Genomic DNA, 15879 nt, shown 5'->3' with positions numbered 1-15879 from the left:
GGGTGTGTGTGGCGGCACGATTCACAAGCAGCTCCAGATGTTAAGCCAAGGAGAAGCCAGGGAGTTCCCAACGCCCCAGGTGTCCTCAGCCCACGACTGGCTGCTGGGGGAATGCGAAGCCCGGCTCCTTGTCTCAGAGCGGGACAACCAGGAGGTGTGACGTACACCCCGGGGTTCCCAGGAGGATCAGGCTGAAGCTGGGACTTGGCCTGAAAGTGTCCCCTCGCACGGCCACCCCCTTCCCCTTCCTGCTCCTCTACTCCTGGTGCCCCTCCATCCAGGGGCCAGACCTTAAAGAGCCACCCGCAAGAGAATCCTGGTCCCAAAGGAGCCTTCTGGGGGACCCGTGCTGAGAGAGGTTGTGGGCATGGCCCGCTGGGGCTCTGCCCGACCCAGGGCTGAGAGATGCAACCTCCCAGCTCTGGGTCCCTGCAGGGGAAGCGTTGGCAAGCACAGGGCCAGTCCTCCAAAGGCCCAGGTGCAGGGAGCCCAGGCCAAGCAGCCTGTGGAAGAAGCCACCCCGGGAACACGACTGCAGGCCACGGCCCTTCCCACCTCCTCCTCCTCCTCCTCCTCCTGCTCCTCCACCCCCCCCGACCTCCCACCCCCACCCCCGACATGGCGCAGGGCTCAGAGACACCTCAGACACTTGCTACCCAAAGTGCAAAGGGCATCAGTTGCTCCTCCAAACCCCCCCCCGCCCAGCAGACCGCGTTGTCCAGCCAGCCCCCGGGCCTCCCTGGGGTGCCCAGCACAAAAGTGCAGACAACCACCGGACCCTCAATCTCAGTTTTCGGATGTTTTTGCCACTCTAAGGACCCGCAGGCCAGCTGGGCCTTCTGGCAGGACAGAGAGCCCCGGAATCCGACGTGGAGAGCTGGGTGTACGTCCCCATGAGGAGGCGGTCCCCACCTCCGCGGCTCTCCCCTTGCGGGGGGGAAAAGCAGCCACGGGGCCTCAGAGAAGACACCAGGCTGGGCGCCCGCCCCACAGTGGGGGCACGTCCCCCGCAGGCCACTTAGCGACGGCCGCCGGCCGGCGGACGGTTGGGTGGCGCGAGACGCTGCGGCCGCCCTGCTACCGGGTTGCTGGGAGGGCGTCCTGGAACCAGCGTCCACACCAAGCCCTTGGAAGGCCCAGGCGACGGAGGAGCCCCGTCAGGCAGGGGCCGAGGACGGTGACGGCCCGGGCGGGGAGGAGCGTGTCAGGCAGGGGCAGAGGACGGTGACAGGTGACAGGCCGGGCGGGAAGGAGTCAGTCAGGCAGGGGCCGAGGAGGAGACGGGGCTGGGTAAGGGTTAGGGTTAGAGTCAGGGCACAAGTCACAATCGCAAAGACCTGGAAGCGACCCGAGTGCCCATCGACCCACGAGTGCGTAAATGAAATGTGGCGCGTGGACACCACGGAGTGCTATTCAGCTAGGAGGAGCAGCGGTGAGAGGGCACCTCTCGTGGTTCTCCTGGCCAGAGCTGGAACCCGTTCCAGTAAGCCAGGTAGCCCAAGAATGGACACACGAGCACCACGTGCTCGCGCTCACCAGCAAATGGGTACGAACCGACGGACACCCAAGTGGACACAGAGGAATCACCTTCATCGGGTGGGTGTCGGGCGGGTGGGGGGAGGGGATGGGCATACACCTCCATTAGGAATGGGGTGGGTGCGCACCGACTGGGGGATGGGCGCACTTGAGGCTCTGACCCGAGGGGGGAGGCTGGGAGAGGGCAACGTACCCGACCTTAACATTGGTACCCCCACAATACGCTGGAACAACATCAGAGGTTAATGAATAAGAACACAGGGGGGAGGGGGCACGGGCAACACATGTCACCTTAATACTTGGACTCCCATCATCTGCTTGAAAAGAGAGAGAAAAGAAAATGCAATCATAGAGATAAGAGACACTTTTTTTTTTTTTTTTTTTTTTTTTTTTTTTTTTTTTTTTTTTTGAGACAGAGTCTCACTTTGTTGCCCAGGCTAGAGTGAGTGCCATGGCGTCAGCCTAGCTCACAGCAACCTCAAACTCCTGGGCTCAAGCGATCCTTCTGCCTCAGCCTCCCAAGTAGCTGGGACTACAGGCATGCGCCACCATGCCCGGCTAATTTTTTTATATATATATCAGTTGGCCAATTAATTTCTTTGTATTTATAGTAGAGATGGGGTCTCGCTCTTGCTCAGGCTGGTTTTGAACTCCTGACCTTGAGCAATCCGCCCGCCTCAGCCTCCCAAGAGCTAGGATTACAGGCGTGAGCCACCGCGCCCGGCAGAGACACTTTTTAAACATAATGAATCCGAAGAGAAAAGTAAAAGGAGGCCTGTGGAGCAGGTCTGGGTGTGACTCTGGATCCCCCAACATCAGGTGCCGCCACCAAAGATTCCTACGTGTAGCCCATAGAACCCCAAAAGCAACGGGACGAGTTCTGGTCACATACTCCCTCAAAATGACATCCTGGCCTTCTTCTGGAACTCCCTCCCCACAGAGGACGGGCAGTCTGGGCGCAGTGCGGATCTGGCTGTGTCCACTCACCAACGGGAGACGGGCAGGCAAGGCGCAGTGTGGATCTGGCAGTGTCCACTCACCCATGGCAGACGGGCAGACAGGGCGCAGTGCGGATCTGGCTGTGTCCACTCACCCACGGGAGACGGGCAGGCAAGGGCGCAGTGCGGATCTGGCTGTGTCCACTCACCCACGGGAGACGGTTAGGAAAGGCGCAGTGTGGATGTGGCTGTGTCTACTCACCCACTGGATACGGGCAGGCTAGGCGCAGTGTGGATATGGATGTGTTCACTCACCAACGGGAGACGAGCAGAGAGGGTGCTGTGTGGATCTGGGAATGTCCACTCACCCATGGGAGATGTGCAGGCAGGGAACAGTGTGGATCTGACTGTGTATACTCACCCACGGTAGACGGGCAGTGAGGGTGTTGTGTGGATCCTGCTGTGACCAGTAACCCACGGGAGATGGGCAGTGAGGGTGCTGTGTGGATCTGGCTGTGTCCACTCAAACACAAGAGACGGGCAGGCAGGGTGCAGTGTGGATCTGGCTGTGTCCACTCACCCACGGGAGACGAGCAGGCATGGCGCAGTGTGGATCTCTCTGTGTCCACTCACCCACGGGAGACGAGCAGGCAGGGCGCAGTGTGGATATGGATGCGTCCACTCACTCACGGGAGACGGGCAGTGAGTGGACAGTGTGGATCTGGCTGTGTCCACTCATCCACGGGTGACGGGCAGGCAGGGAACAGTTTGGAATTGGCTGTGTACACATTCCCACGGGAGACCTGCAGTGACTGCGCAGTGTGGATCCTGCTATGTCCACTCACCCACGGGAGATGGGCAGGCAGGGCACAGTGTGGATCTGGCTGTGTCCACTCACCCACAGGAGACGGATAGAGAGAATGCTGTGTGGATCTGGCTATGTCCACTGACCCACGGCAGACGGGCAGGCAGGGCGCAGTGCGGATCTGGCTGTGTCCACTCACCCACGGGAGACGTGCAGGCAATGTGCAGTGTGGATTTGGCTGTGTCCATTCACACACAGGAGACGGACAGAGAGGGTGCTGTGTGAATCTGGCTATGTCCACTGACCCACGGAAGACGGGCATGCAGAACACAGTGTGGATCTGGCTGTGTCCACACACCCACGGGAGACGGGCAGTGAGGGCTCAGTGTGGATCTGGCTGTGTACACTCACTCACGGGAGACGAGCAGTGAGAGCTTAGTGTGGATCTGGCTGTGACCACTCACCTACGGGAGTCGGGCAGATAGGGTGCTGTGTGGATTTCGCTATGTCCACTGACCCACGGCAGACGGGTATGCAGGGCGCAGTGCGGATCTGGCTGTGTCCACTCACCCAAGGCAGACGGGCAGGCAGGGCGCAGTGCGGATTTAGCTGTGTCCACTCACCCACGGGAGACGGGCAGGCAAGGCGCAGTGTGGATCTGGCTGTGTCCACTGACCCACGGCAGACGGGCAGGCAAGGCGCAGTGTGGATCTGGCTGTGTCCACTCACAAATGGGAGACGGGCAGGCAAGGAACAGTGAGGATCTGGCTGTGTCCACTCACCCACGATAGACGGGCAGAGAGGGTGCTGTGTGGACATGGCTGTGTCCACTCACCCACGGCAGACGGGCAGGCAGGGCACAGTGCGGATCTGGCTGTGTCCACTCACCAACGGGAGTCGGGCAGGCAAGGCGCAGTGTGGATCCGGCTGCGTCCACTCACCCACGGCACGGGCAGGCAGGGTGCTGTGCAGAATTGGCTATGTGCACTCACCCACAGGAGAAAGGCAGGCAAGGCGCAGTGTGGATCTGGCTGTGTCCAGTCACCCACGGGAGACGGCCAGAGAGGGTGCTGTGTGGATCTGGGTATGTCCACTCACCCACGGGAGATGGGCAGGCAGGGCGCAGTGCGGATCAGGCTGTGTCCACTCACCCACGGGAGACGAGCAGAGAGGGTGCTGTGTGGATCTGGCTATGTCCACTCACACACGGGAGTCGGGCAGGCAGGGCACAGTGTGGATATGACTGTGTCCACACTCCCACGGGAGACGGGCAGTGAGGGCGCAGTGTGGATCTGGCTGTGTCCACTCACCCACGGCAGACCGGAAGGCAGGGCGCTGTGAGGATCTGGCTGTGTCCACTCACCCACGGGAGACGGGCAGGTAAGGCGCAGTGTGGATCTGGCTGTGTCCACTCACTCACGGGAGACGGGCAGAGAGGATGTTTTGTGGATCTGGCTATGTCCACTGACCCACGGCAGATGGGCAGACAGGGCGCTGTGCGGATCTGGCTGTGTCCATTCACCCACGGCAGAAGGGCAGGCAGGGCACAGTGTGGATCTGGCTGGGTCCACTCACCCACGGGAGATGGCCAGAGAGGGTGCTGTGTGGATCTGGCTATGTCCACTCACCCACGGGAGACGGGCACAGAGGGGGCTGTGTGGATCTGGCTATGTCCACTGACCCACGGCAGACGGGCAGGCAGGGCGCAGTGCGGATCTTGCTGTGTCCACTCACCCACGGCAGACAGTCAGGCAGGGCGCAGTGCGGATCTGGCTGTGTCCACTCACCCACGGGAGACGGACAGGCAAGGCGCAGTGCGGATCTGGCTGTGTCCACTCACCCACGGGAGACGGGCAGGCAGGGCGCAGTGCGGATCTGGCTGTGTCCACTCACCCACGGGAGACGGGCAGGCAAGGTGCAGTGCGGATCTGGCTGTGTCCACTCACCCACGGGAGATGGGCAGGCAAGGCGCAGTGTGGATCTGGCTGTGTCCACTGACCCACGGCAGTCGGGCAGGCAAGGCGCAGTGTGGATCTTCTGTGTCCACTGACCAACGGCAGTCGGGCAGGCAGGGCGCAGTGCGGATCTGGCTGTGTCCACTCACCCACGGGAGACGGGCAGAGAGGGTGCTGTGTGGATCTGGCTATGTCCACTGACCCACGGCAGATGGGCAGGTAGGGCGCAGTGCGGATCTTGCTGTGTTCACTGACCCACGGCAGATGTTCAGGCAGGGCACAGTGTGGATCTGGCTGTGTCCACTCACCCACGGCAGACGGGGAGGCAAGGCGCAGTGCGGATCTGGCTGTGTCCACTCACCCACGGGAGATGGGCAGGCAAGGCGCAGTGTGGATCTGGCTGTGTCCACTCACCCTCAGGAGATGGGCAGAGAGGGTGCTGTGTGGATATGGCTATGTCCACTGACCCACGGCAGACGGGCAGGCAGGGCGCAGTGCGGATCTGGCTGTGTCCACTCACTCACGGGAGACGGGCAGGCAAGGCGCAGTGTGGATCTGGCTGTGTCCACTCACCCACGGGAGACGGGCACTGAGGGTGCTGTGTGGATCCTGCTGTGACCACTCACCCACGGGAGATGGGCAGTGAGGGTGCTGTGTGGATCTGGCTGTGTCCACTCAACCACAACAGACGGGCAGGCAGGGTGCAGTGTGGATCTGGCTGTGTCCACTCACCCACGAGAGATGGGCAGGCAGGGCGCAGTGTGGATCTGGCTGTGTCCACTCACCCACGGGAGATGGGCAGGCAAGGCTCAGTGTGGATCTGGCTGTGTCCACTCACCCACGGGAGACGGGCAGTGAGCCTGCTGTGTGGATCTGGCTATGTCCACTCACCCACGGGAGACGGGCAGGCAGGGCACAGTGTGGATCTTGCTGTGACCACACTACCACGGGAGATGGGCAGTGAAGGCACAGTGTGAATCTGGCTATGTCCACTGACCCACGGGAGACGGGCAGGCAGGGAACAGTGAGGATATAGCAGTGTCCATTCACCCATGGCAGACGGGCAGGCATCACACAGAGCGGATCTGGCTGTGTCCACTCACCAATGGCAGACGGGCAAGCAGGGCGCAGTGCGGATCTGGCTGTGTCCACACTCACACGGGAGACGGGCAGTGAGGGCGCAGTGTGGATCTGGCTGTGTCCACTCACCCACGGGAGACGGGCAGTGAGGGCTCAGTGTGGATCTGGCTGTGTCCACTCACTCACGGGAGACGGGCAGTGAGTGGACAGTGTGGATCTGGCTGTGTCCACTCATCCACGGGTGACGGGCAGGCAGGGAACAGTTTGGAATTGGCTGTGTCCACATTCCCACGGGAGACCTGCAGTGAGTGCGCAGTGTGGATCCTGCTATGTCCACTCACCCACGGGAGATGGACAGGCAGGGCACAGTGTGGATCTGGCTGTGTCCACTCACCCACAGGAGACGGATAGAGAGAATGCTGTGTGGATCTGGCTATGTCCACTGACCCACGGCAGACGGGCAGGCAGGGCGCAGTGCGGATTTAGCTGTGTCCACTCACCCACGGCAGACGGGCAAGCAGGGCGCAGTGCGGATCTGGCTGTGTCCACTCACCCACGGGAGACGGGCAGGCAATGTGCAGTGTGGATTTGGCTGTGTCCATTCACACACAGGAGACGGGCATAGAGGGAGCTGTGTGAATCTGGCTATGTCCACTGACCCACGGAAGACGGGCAGGCAGAACACAGTGTGGATCTGGCTGTGTCCACACACCCACGGGAGACGGGCAGTGAGGGCGCAGTGTGGATCTGTCTGTGTCCACTCACCCACGGGAGACGGGCAGTGAGGGCTCAGTGTGGATCTGGCTGTGTCCACTCACTCACGGGAGACGAGCAGTGAGAGCTCAGTGTGGATCTGGCTGTGACCACTCACCTGCGAGAGACGGGCAAAGAGGGTGCTGTGTGGATTTGGCTATGTCCACTGACCCACGGCAGATGAGTATGCAGGGCGCAGTGTGCATCTGGCTGTGTCCACTCACCCACGGCAGATGGGCAGGCAGGGCGCAGTGCGGACCTAGCTGTGTCCACTCACCCACGGGCGACGGGCAGGCAAGGCGCAGTGTGGGTCTGACTGTGTCCATTCACCCACGGGAGACGGGCAGAGAGGGTGCTGTGTGGATATGGCTATGTCCACTGACCCACAGCAGACGGGCAGACAGGGCGCAGTGCGGCTCTGGCTGTGTCCACTCACCCATGGCAGACGGGCAGACAAGGCGCAGTGCGGATCTGGCTGTGTCCACTCACCCATGGGAGACGGGCAGTCAAGGCTCAGTGTGGATCTGGCTGTGTCCACTCACCCACGGGAGACGGGCAGAGAGGGTGCTATGTTGACCTGGCTATGTCCAATGACCCACGGCACAAGGCCAGGCAGGGCGCAGTGCGGATCTGGCTGTGTCCACTCACCCACGGCAGACGGGCAGGCAGGGCGCAGTGCGGATCTGGCTGTGTCCTCTCACCCACGGGAGATGGGCAGAGAGGGTGCTGTGTGGATCTGGCTCTGTCCACCTACACACGGCAGACGGGCAGGAAGGGCGCAGTGCGGATCTGGCTGTGTCCCCTCACCCTCGACAGACGGGCAGGAAGGATGCAGTGCGGATCTGGCTGTGTCCACTCACCCACGGGAGACGGGCAGGCAACTCGCACTGTGGATCTGGCTGTGTCCACTCACCCACGGGAGACGGCCAGAGAGGGTTTTGTGTGAATCTGGCTATGTCCACTGACCCACGGCAGACAGGCAGGCAGGGCGCAGTGCGGATCTGGCTGTGTCCACTCACCCACCGCAGACGGGCAGGCAGTGCGCAGTGCGGATCTGGCTGTGTCCACTCACCCACGGGAGATGGGCAGGCAAGGCGCAGTGTGCATCTGGCTATGTCCACTGACCCACGGCAGACGGGCAGGCAGGGCACAGTACGGATCTGGCTGTGTCCACTCACACACGGCAGATGGTCAGGCAGGGCGCAGTGCGGATCTGGCTGTGTCCACTCACCCACAGGAGAAGGGCAGGCAGGCGCAGTGCGGATCTAGCTGTGTCCACTCACCCACGGGAGACAGGCAGGCAAGGCGCAGTGTTGATCTGGCTGTGTCCACTCACCCACCAGAGACGGGCAGAGAGGGTGCTGTGTGGATCTGGCTATGTCCACTGACCCACGGCAGAAGGGCAGGCAGTGCGCAGTGCGGAATTGGCTGTGTCTACTCACCCACGGCAGATGGTCAGGCAGGGCGCAGTGCGGATCTGGCTGTGTCCACTCACCCACGGCATACGGGCAGGCAGGGCGCAGTGCGGATCTGGCTGTGTGCACTCACCCACGGGAGACTTACAGGCAAGGAGCAGTGTGGATTTGGCTGTGTCCATTCACCCACAGGAGACGGGCAGATAGGGTGCTCTGTGGATCTGGCTATGTCCACTGACCCACGGAAGACGGGCAGGCAGGGCACAGTGTGGATCTGTCTGTGTCCACTCACCCGCGGGAGATGGGCAGTGAGGGCTCAGTGTGGATCTGGCTGTTTCCACTCACTCACGGGAGACGAGCAGTGAGAGCTCAGTGTGGATCTGGGTGTGTCCACTGACCCACGGCAGACGGGCAGGCAGATCGCAGTGCGGATCTGGCTGTGTCGACTCACCCACGGCAGACGGGTAGGCAGGGCGCATTGCGGATCTGGCTGTGTCCACTCACCAATAAGAGAGGGGCAGGCAAGGTGCAGTGTGGATCTGGCTGTGTCCACTCACCCACGGGAGACGGGCAGATAGGGTGCTGTGTGGATCTGGCTATGTCCACTGACCCACCGCAGACGGGCAGTCTAGGCGCAGTGCGGATCTGGCTGTGTCCACTCACCCACGGCAGACGGGCAGGCAGGGCGCATTGCGGATCTGGATGTGTCCACTTGGGGATCTTGCTGTGCCCACTCACCAATGGGAGACGGGCAGGCAAGGCGCAGTGTGGACCTGGCTGTGTCCACTGACCCACGGCAGACGGGCAGGCAAGGCGCAGTGCGGATCTGGCTGTGTCCACTCACCCATGGCAGACGGGCAGACAGGGCGCAGTGCGGATCTGGCTGTGTCCACTCACGCACGGGAGACGGGAAGGCAAAGCGCAGTGTGGATCTGGCTGTGTCCACTCACCCACGGGAGATGGGCAGAGATGGTGCTGTGTGGATCTGGCTATGTCCACTGACCCACGGCACAAGGGCAGGCAGGGCGCACTGCGAATCTGGCTGTGTCCACTCACCCACGGCAGACGGGCAGGCAGGGCGCAGTGCGGATCTGGCTGTGTCCACTCACCCACGGGAGACGGGCAGGCAGGGCGCAGTGCGGATCTGGCTGTGTCCACTCACCCACGGGAGACGGGCAGGCAAGGCGCAGTGTGGATCTGGCTGTGTCCACTCACCCACGGGAGACGGGCAGAGAGGGTGCTGTGTGGATCTGGCTATGTCCACTGACCCACGGCAGACGGGAATACAGGGCGCAGTTCGGATCTGGCTATGTCTACTCACCCACGGGAGACGAGCAGGCAGGGCACAGTGCGGATCTTGCTGTGTCCATGCATCCACGGGAGATGGGCAGGCAAGGCGCAGTGTGGATCTGGCTGTGTCGACTCACCCACCAGAGACGGGCAGAGAGGGTGCTGTGTGGATCTGGCTATGTCCACGGACCAGCGGCAGACGGGCAGGCAGGGCGCAGTGCGGATCTGGCTGTGTCCACTGACCCACGGCAGACGGGCAGGCAGGGCGCAGTGCGGAGCTGGCTGTGTCCTCTCACCCACGGCAGACGGTCAGGCATTGCACAGTGCGGATCTGACTGTGTCCACTCACCCACGGGAGACGGGCAGAGAGGGTGCTGTGCGGATCTGGCTGTGTCCACTGACCCACGGTAGACGGGCAGGCAGGGCGCAGTGCGGATCTGGCTGTTTCCACTCACCCACGAGAGACGGGCAGGCAAGGCGCAGTGTGGATCTGGCTGTGTCCACTCACCCACGGGAGACGGGCAGAGAGGGTGCTGTGCGAATCTGGCTGTGTCCACTGACCCACGGTAGACGGGCAGGCAGGGCGCAGTGCGGATCTGGCTGTGTACACTTACCCACGGGAGGCGGTCAGGCAAGGCGCAGTGTGGATCTGGCTGTGTCCACTCATCCACAGGAGACGGGCAGAGAGGGTGCTGTGTGGATCTGGCTATGTCCACTGACCCTCGGCAGACAGGCAGGCAAGGCGCAGTATGGATCTGGCTGTGTCCACTACACACGGGAGACGGGCAGAGAGGGTGATGTGTGGATCTGGCCATGACCACTGACCCACGGCAGACAGGCAGGCAAGGCGCAGTATGGATCTTGCTGTGTCCACTACACACGGGGGACGGGCAGTGAGTGCGCAGTGTGGATCTGATGTGTCCACTCATCCACGGGTGACAGGCAGGCAGGGCACAGTGGGAATTGGCTGTGTCCACACTCCCACGGGAGACGGGCAGTGAGTGCGCAGTGTGGATCTGGCTATGTCCACTAACCACGGGAGATGGGCAGGCAGGGCACAGTGTGGATCTGGCTGTGTCCACTCACTCACGGGAGACGGGCAGTAAGGGCGCAGTGTGGATCTGGCTGTTTCCACTCACCCAAGGGAGACGGGCAGTGAGGGCGCAGTGTGTATCTGGCTGTGTCCACTCACCCACGGGAGACGGGCAGTAAGGGCGCCGTGTGGATCTGGCTGTGTCCACACACCCACGGGAGACGAGCAGAGAGGGTGCTGTGTGGATCTGGCTATGTCCACTCACCCACGGGAGACGGGCAGGCAGGGCGCAGTGCGGATCTGGCTGTGTCCACTCACCCACGGCAGACGGGCAGGCAGGGCGCAGTGCGGATCTGGCTGTGTCCACTCACCCACGGGAGACGTGCAGGCAATGTGCAGTGTGGATTTGGCTGTGTCCATTCACACACAGGAGACGGACAGAGAGGGTGCTGTGTGAATCTGGCTATGTCCACTGACCAACGGAAGACGGGCATGCAGAACACAGTGTGGATCTGGCTGTGTCCACAAACCCACGGGAGACGGGCAGTGAGGGCTCAGTGTGGATCTGGCTGTGTACACTCACTCACGGGAGACGAGCAGTGAGAGCTCAGTGTGGATCTGGCTGTGACCACTCACCTACGGGAGACGGGCAGAGAGGGTGCTGTGTGGATTTGGCTATGTCCACTGACCCACGGCAGACGGGTATGCAGGGCGCAGTGCGGATCTGGCTGTGTCCACTCACCCACGGCAGACGGGCAGGCAGGGCGCAGTGCGGATCTAGCTGTGTCCACTCACCCACGGGAGACGGGCAGGCAAGGCACAGTATGGATCTGGCTGTGTCCACTGACCCACGGCAGACGGGCAGGCAAGGCGCAGTGTGGATCTGGCTGTGTCCACTACACACGGGAGACGGGCAGAGAGGGTGATGTGTGGATCTGGCCATGTCCAATGACCCACGGCAGACAGGCAGGCAAGGCGCAGTATGGATCTGGCTGTGTCCACTACACACGGGGGACGGGCAGTGAGTGCGCAGTGTGGTTCTGGCTGTGTCCACTCATCCACGGGTGACAGGCAGGCAGGGCACAGTGGGAATTGGCTGTGTCCACACTCCCACGGGAGACGGGCAGTGAGTGCGCAGTGTGGATCTGGCTATGTCCACTAACCACGGGAGATGGGCAGGCAGGGCACAGTGTGGATCTGGCTGTGTCCACTCACTCACGGGAGACGGGCAGTAAGGGCGCAGTGTGGATCTGGCTGTTTCCACTCACCCAAGGGAGACGGGCAGTGAGGGCGCAGTGTGTATCTGGCTGTGTCCACTCACCCAAGGGAGACGGGCAGTGAGGGCGCCGTGTGGATCTGGCTGTGTCCACACACCCACGGGAGACGAGCAGAGAGGGTGCTGTGTGGATCTGGCTATGTCCACTCACCCACGGGAGACGGGCAGGCAGGGCACAGTGTGGATCTGGCTCAGTCCACACTCCCACGGGAGATGGGCATTTGGGCGCAGTGTGGTTCTGGCTGTGTCCACTCACCCATGGCAGACGGGCAGGCAGGGCGCTGTGAGGATCTGGCTGTGTCCACTCACCCACGGGAGACGGGCAGGCAGGGCACAGTGTGGATATGGCTGTGTCCACACTCCCACGGGAGACGGGCAGTGAGGGCGCAGTGTGGATCTGGCTGTGTCCACTCACCCACGGCAGACAGCCAGACAGGGCGCTGTGAGGATCTGGCTGTGTCCACTCACCCACGGGAGACGGACAGGCAAGGCGTAGTGTGGATCTGGCTGTGTCCACTCACCCACGGGAGACGGCCAGAGAGGGTGCTGTGTGGATCTGGCTATGTCCACTCACCCACGGGAGACGGGCAGGCAGGGCACAGTGTGGATCTGGCTCTGTCCACACTCCCACGGGAGATGGGCATTTGGGCGCAGTGTGGTTCTGGCTGTGTCCACTCACCCATGGCAGACGGGCAGGCAGGGCGCTGTGAGGATCTGGCTGTGTCCACTCACCCACGGGAGACGGGCAGGTAAGGCGCAGTGTGGATCTGGCTGTGTCCACTCACTCACGGGAGACGGGCAGAGAGGATGTTTTGTGGATCTGGCTATGTCCACTGACCCACGGCAAATGGGCAGGCAGGGCGCTGTGCGGATCTGGCTGTGTCCACTCACCCACTGCAGAAGGGCAGGCAGGGCACAGTGTGGATCTGGCTATGTCCACTGACCCACGGCAGACGGGCAGGCAGGGCGCAGTGCGGATCTTGCTGTGTCCACTCACCCACGGCAGACAGTCAGGCAGGGCGCAGTGCGGATCTGGCTGTGTCCACTCACCCACGGGAGACGGACAGGCAAGGCGCAGTGCGGATCTGGCTGTGTCCACTCACCCACGGGAGACGGGCAGGCAAGGCGCAGTGAGGTTCTGGCTGTGTCCACTCACCCAGGGGAGACGGGCAGAGAGGGTGCTGTGTGGATCTGGCTATGTCCACTGACCCACGGCAGACGGGCAGGCAGGGTGCAGTGCGGATCTGGCTGTGTCCACTCACCCACGGGAGACGGGCAGAGTGGGTGCTGTGTGGATCTGGCTGTGTCCTCTCACCCTCGGGAGACGGGCAGAGAGGGTACTGTGTGGATCTGGCTATGTCCACTGACCCACGGCAGACGGGCAAGCTGGGCGCAGTGCGGATCTGGCTCTGTCCACTCACCCACGGCAGACGGGCAGGCAGGGCGCAATGCGGATCTGGCTGTGTCCACTGACCCACGGCAGACGGACAGGCAGGCGCAGTGCGGATCTGGCTGTGTCCACTCACCCACGGCAGACGGGAGGCAGGGCGCAGTTCAGATCTGGCTGTGTCCACTCACCCACGGCAGACGGGCAGGCAGGGCGCAGTGTGGATCTAGCTGTGTCAACACACCCACGGCGGACGGGCAGGCAGGGCGCAGTGCGGATCTGGCTGTGTCCACTGACCCACGGGAAACGGGCAGAGAGGGTGCTGTGTGGATCTTGCTATGTCCACTGACCCACGGCAGATGGGCAGGCAGGGCGCAGTGCGGATGTGGCTGTGTCCAATTACCCACGGCAGACGGGCAGGCAGGGCACAGTACGGATCTGGCTGTGTCCACTCACCCATGGATGACGGTCAGGCAAGGCGCAGTACGGATCTGGCTGTGTCCACTCACCCACGGGAGACGGGTAAGCAAGGCGCAGTGTGGATCTGGCTGTGTCCACTCACCCACGGGAGACGGGCAGAGGGTGCTGTGTGGATCTGGCTATGTCCACTGACCCACAGCAGACGGGCAGGCAGGCGCAGTGCGGATCTGGGTGTGTCCACTCACCCACGGCAGACGGTGAGGCAGGGCGCAGTGCGGATCTGGCTGTGTCCACTCACCCACGGGAGACGGTTAGGCAAGGCGCAGTGTGGATGTGGCTGTGTCCACTCACCCACTGGATACGGGCAGGCTAGGCGCAGTGTGGATATGGATGTGTCCACTCACCAAAGGGAGACGGGCATAGAGGGTGCTGTGTGGATCTGGGAATGTCCACTCACCCATGGGAGACGTGCAGGCAGGGAGCAGTGTGGATTTGAATGTGTACACTCACCCACGGTAGACGGGCAGTGAGGGTGTTGTGTGGATCCTGCTGTGACCAGTAACCCACGGGAGATGGGCAGTGAGGGTGCTGTGTGGATCTGGCTGTGTCCACTCAACCACAAGAGACGGGCAGGCAGGGTGCAGTGTGGATCTGCCTGTGTCCACTCACCCACGGGAGACGGGCAGGCATGGCGCAGTGTGGATCTCTCTGTGTCCACTCACCCACGGGAGACGGGCAGTGAGGGCTCAGTGTGGATCTGGCTGTGTCCACTAACTCACGGGAGACGGGCAGTGAGGGCTCAGTGTGGATCTGGCTGTGTCCACTCACTCACGGGAGACGGGCAGTTAGTGGACAGTGTGGATCTGGCTGTGTCCACTCATCCACGGGTGACGGGCAGGCAGGGAACAGTTTGGAATTGGCTGTGTCCACATTCCCACGGGAGACCTGCAGTGAGTGCGCAGTGTGGATCCTGCTATGTCCACTCACCCACGGGAGATGGGCAGGCAGGGCACAGTGTGGATCTGGCTGTGTCCACTCACCCACAGGAGACGGATAGAGAGAATGCTGTGTGGATCTGGCTATGTCCACTGACCCACGGCAGACGGGCAGGCAGGGCGCAGTGCGGATCTGGCTGTGTCCACTCACCCACGGCAGACGGGCAGGCAGGGCGCAGTGCGGATCTGGCTGTGTCTACTCACCCACGGGAGACGTGCAGGCAATGTGCAGTGTGGATCTGGCTGTGTCCACTGACCCACGGCAGACGGGCAGGCAAGGCGCAGTGTGGATCTGGCTGTGTCCACTCACAAATGGGAGACGGGCAGGCAAGGAACAGTGAGGATCTGGCTGTGTCCACTCACCCACGATAGACGGGCAGAGAGGGTGCTGTGTGGACATGGCTGTGTCCACTCACCCACGGCAGACGGGCAGGCAGGGCACAGTGCGGATCTGGCTGTGTCCACTAACCAACGGGAGTCGGGCAGGCAAGGCGCAGTGTGGATCTGGCTGCGTCCACTCACCCACGGCACGGGCAGGCAGGGTGCTGTGCGGAACTGGCTATGTGCACTCACCCACAGGAGACAGGCAGACAAGGTGCAGTGTGGATCTGGCTGTCTCCAGTCACCCACGGGAGACGGCCAGAGAGGGTGCTGTGTGGATCTGGGTATGTCCACTCACCCACGGGAGATGGGCACGCAGGGCGCAGTGCGGATCAGGGTGTGTCCACTCACCCACGGCAGATGGGAAGGCAGGGCGCAGTGCGGATCTGGCTATGTCCACTCACCCACGGGAGACGGGCAGGAAAGGCACAGTGTGAATCTGGCTGTGTCCACTCACACACGGGAGACGGGCAGAGAGGGTCCTGTGTTGATCTGGATATGTCCACTGACCCACGGCAGACGGGCAGGCAGTTCGCAGTGCGGATCTGGCTGTGTCCACTCACCCACGGAAGACGGGTAGGCAGGGCGCATTGCGGATCTGGCTGTGTCCACTCA

The sequence above is a fragment of the Microcebus murinus genome, chromosome 27 (genome assembly GCF_040939455.1).
Source record: "Microcebus murinus isolate Inina chromosome 27, M.murinus_Inina_mat1.0, whole genome shotgun sequence".
Lineage (NCBI taxonomy): Eukaryota > Metazoa > Chordata > Mammalia > Primates > Cheirogaleidae > Microcebus > Microcebus murinus.
This window is presented reverse-complemented; position numbering follows the sequence as displayed.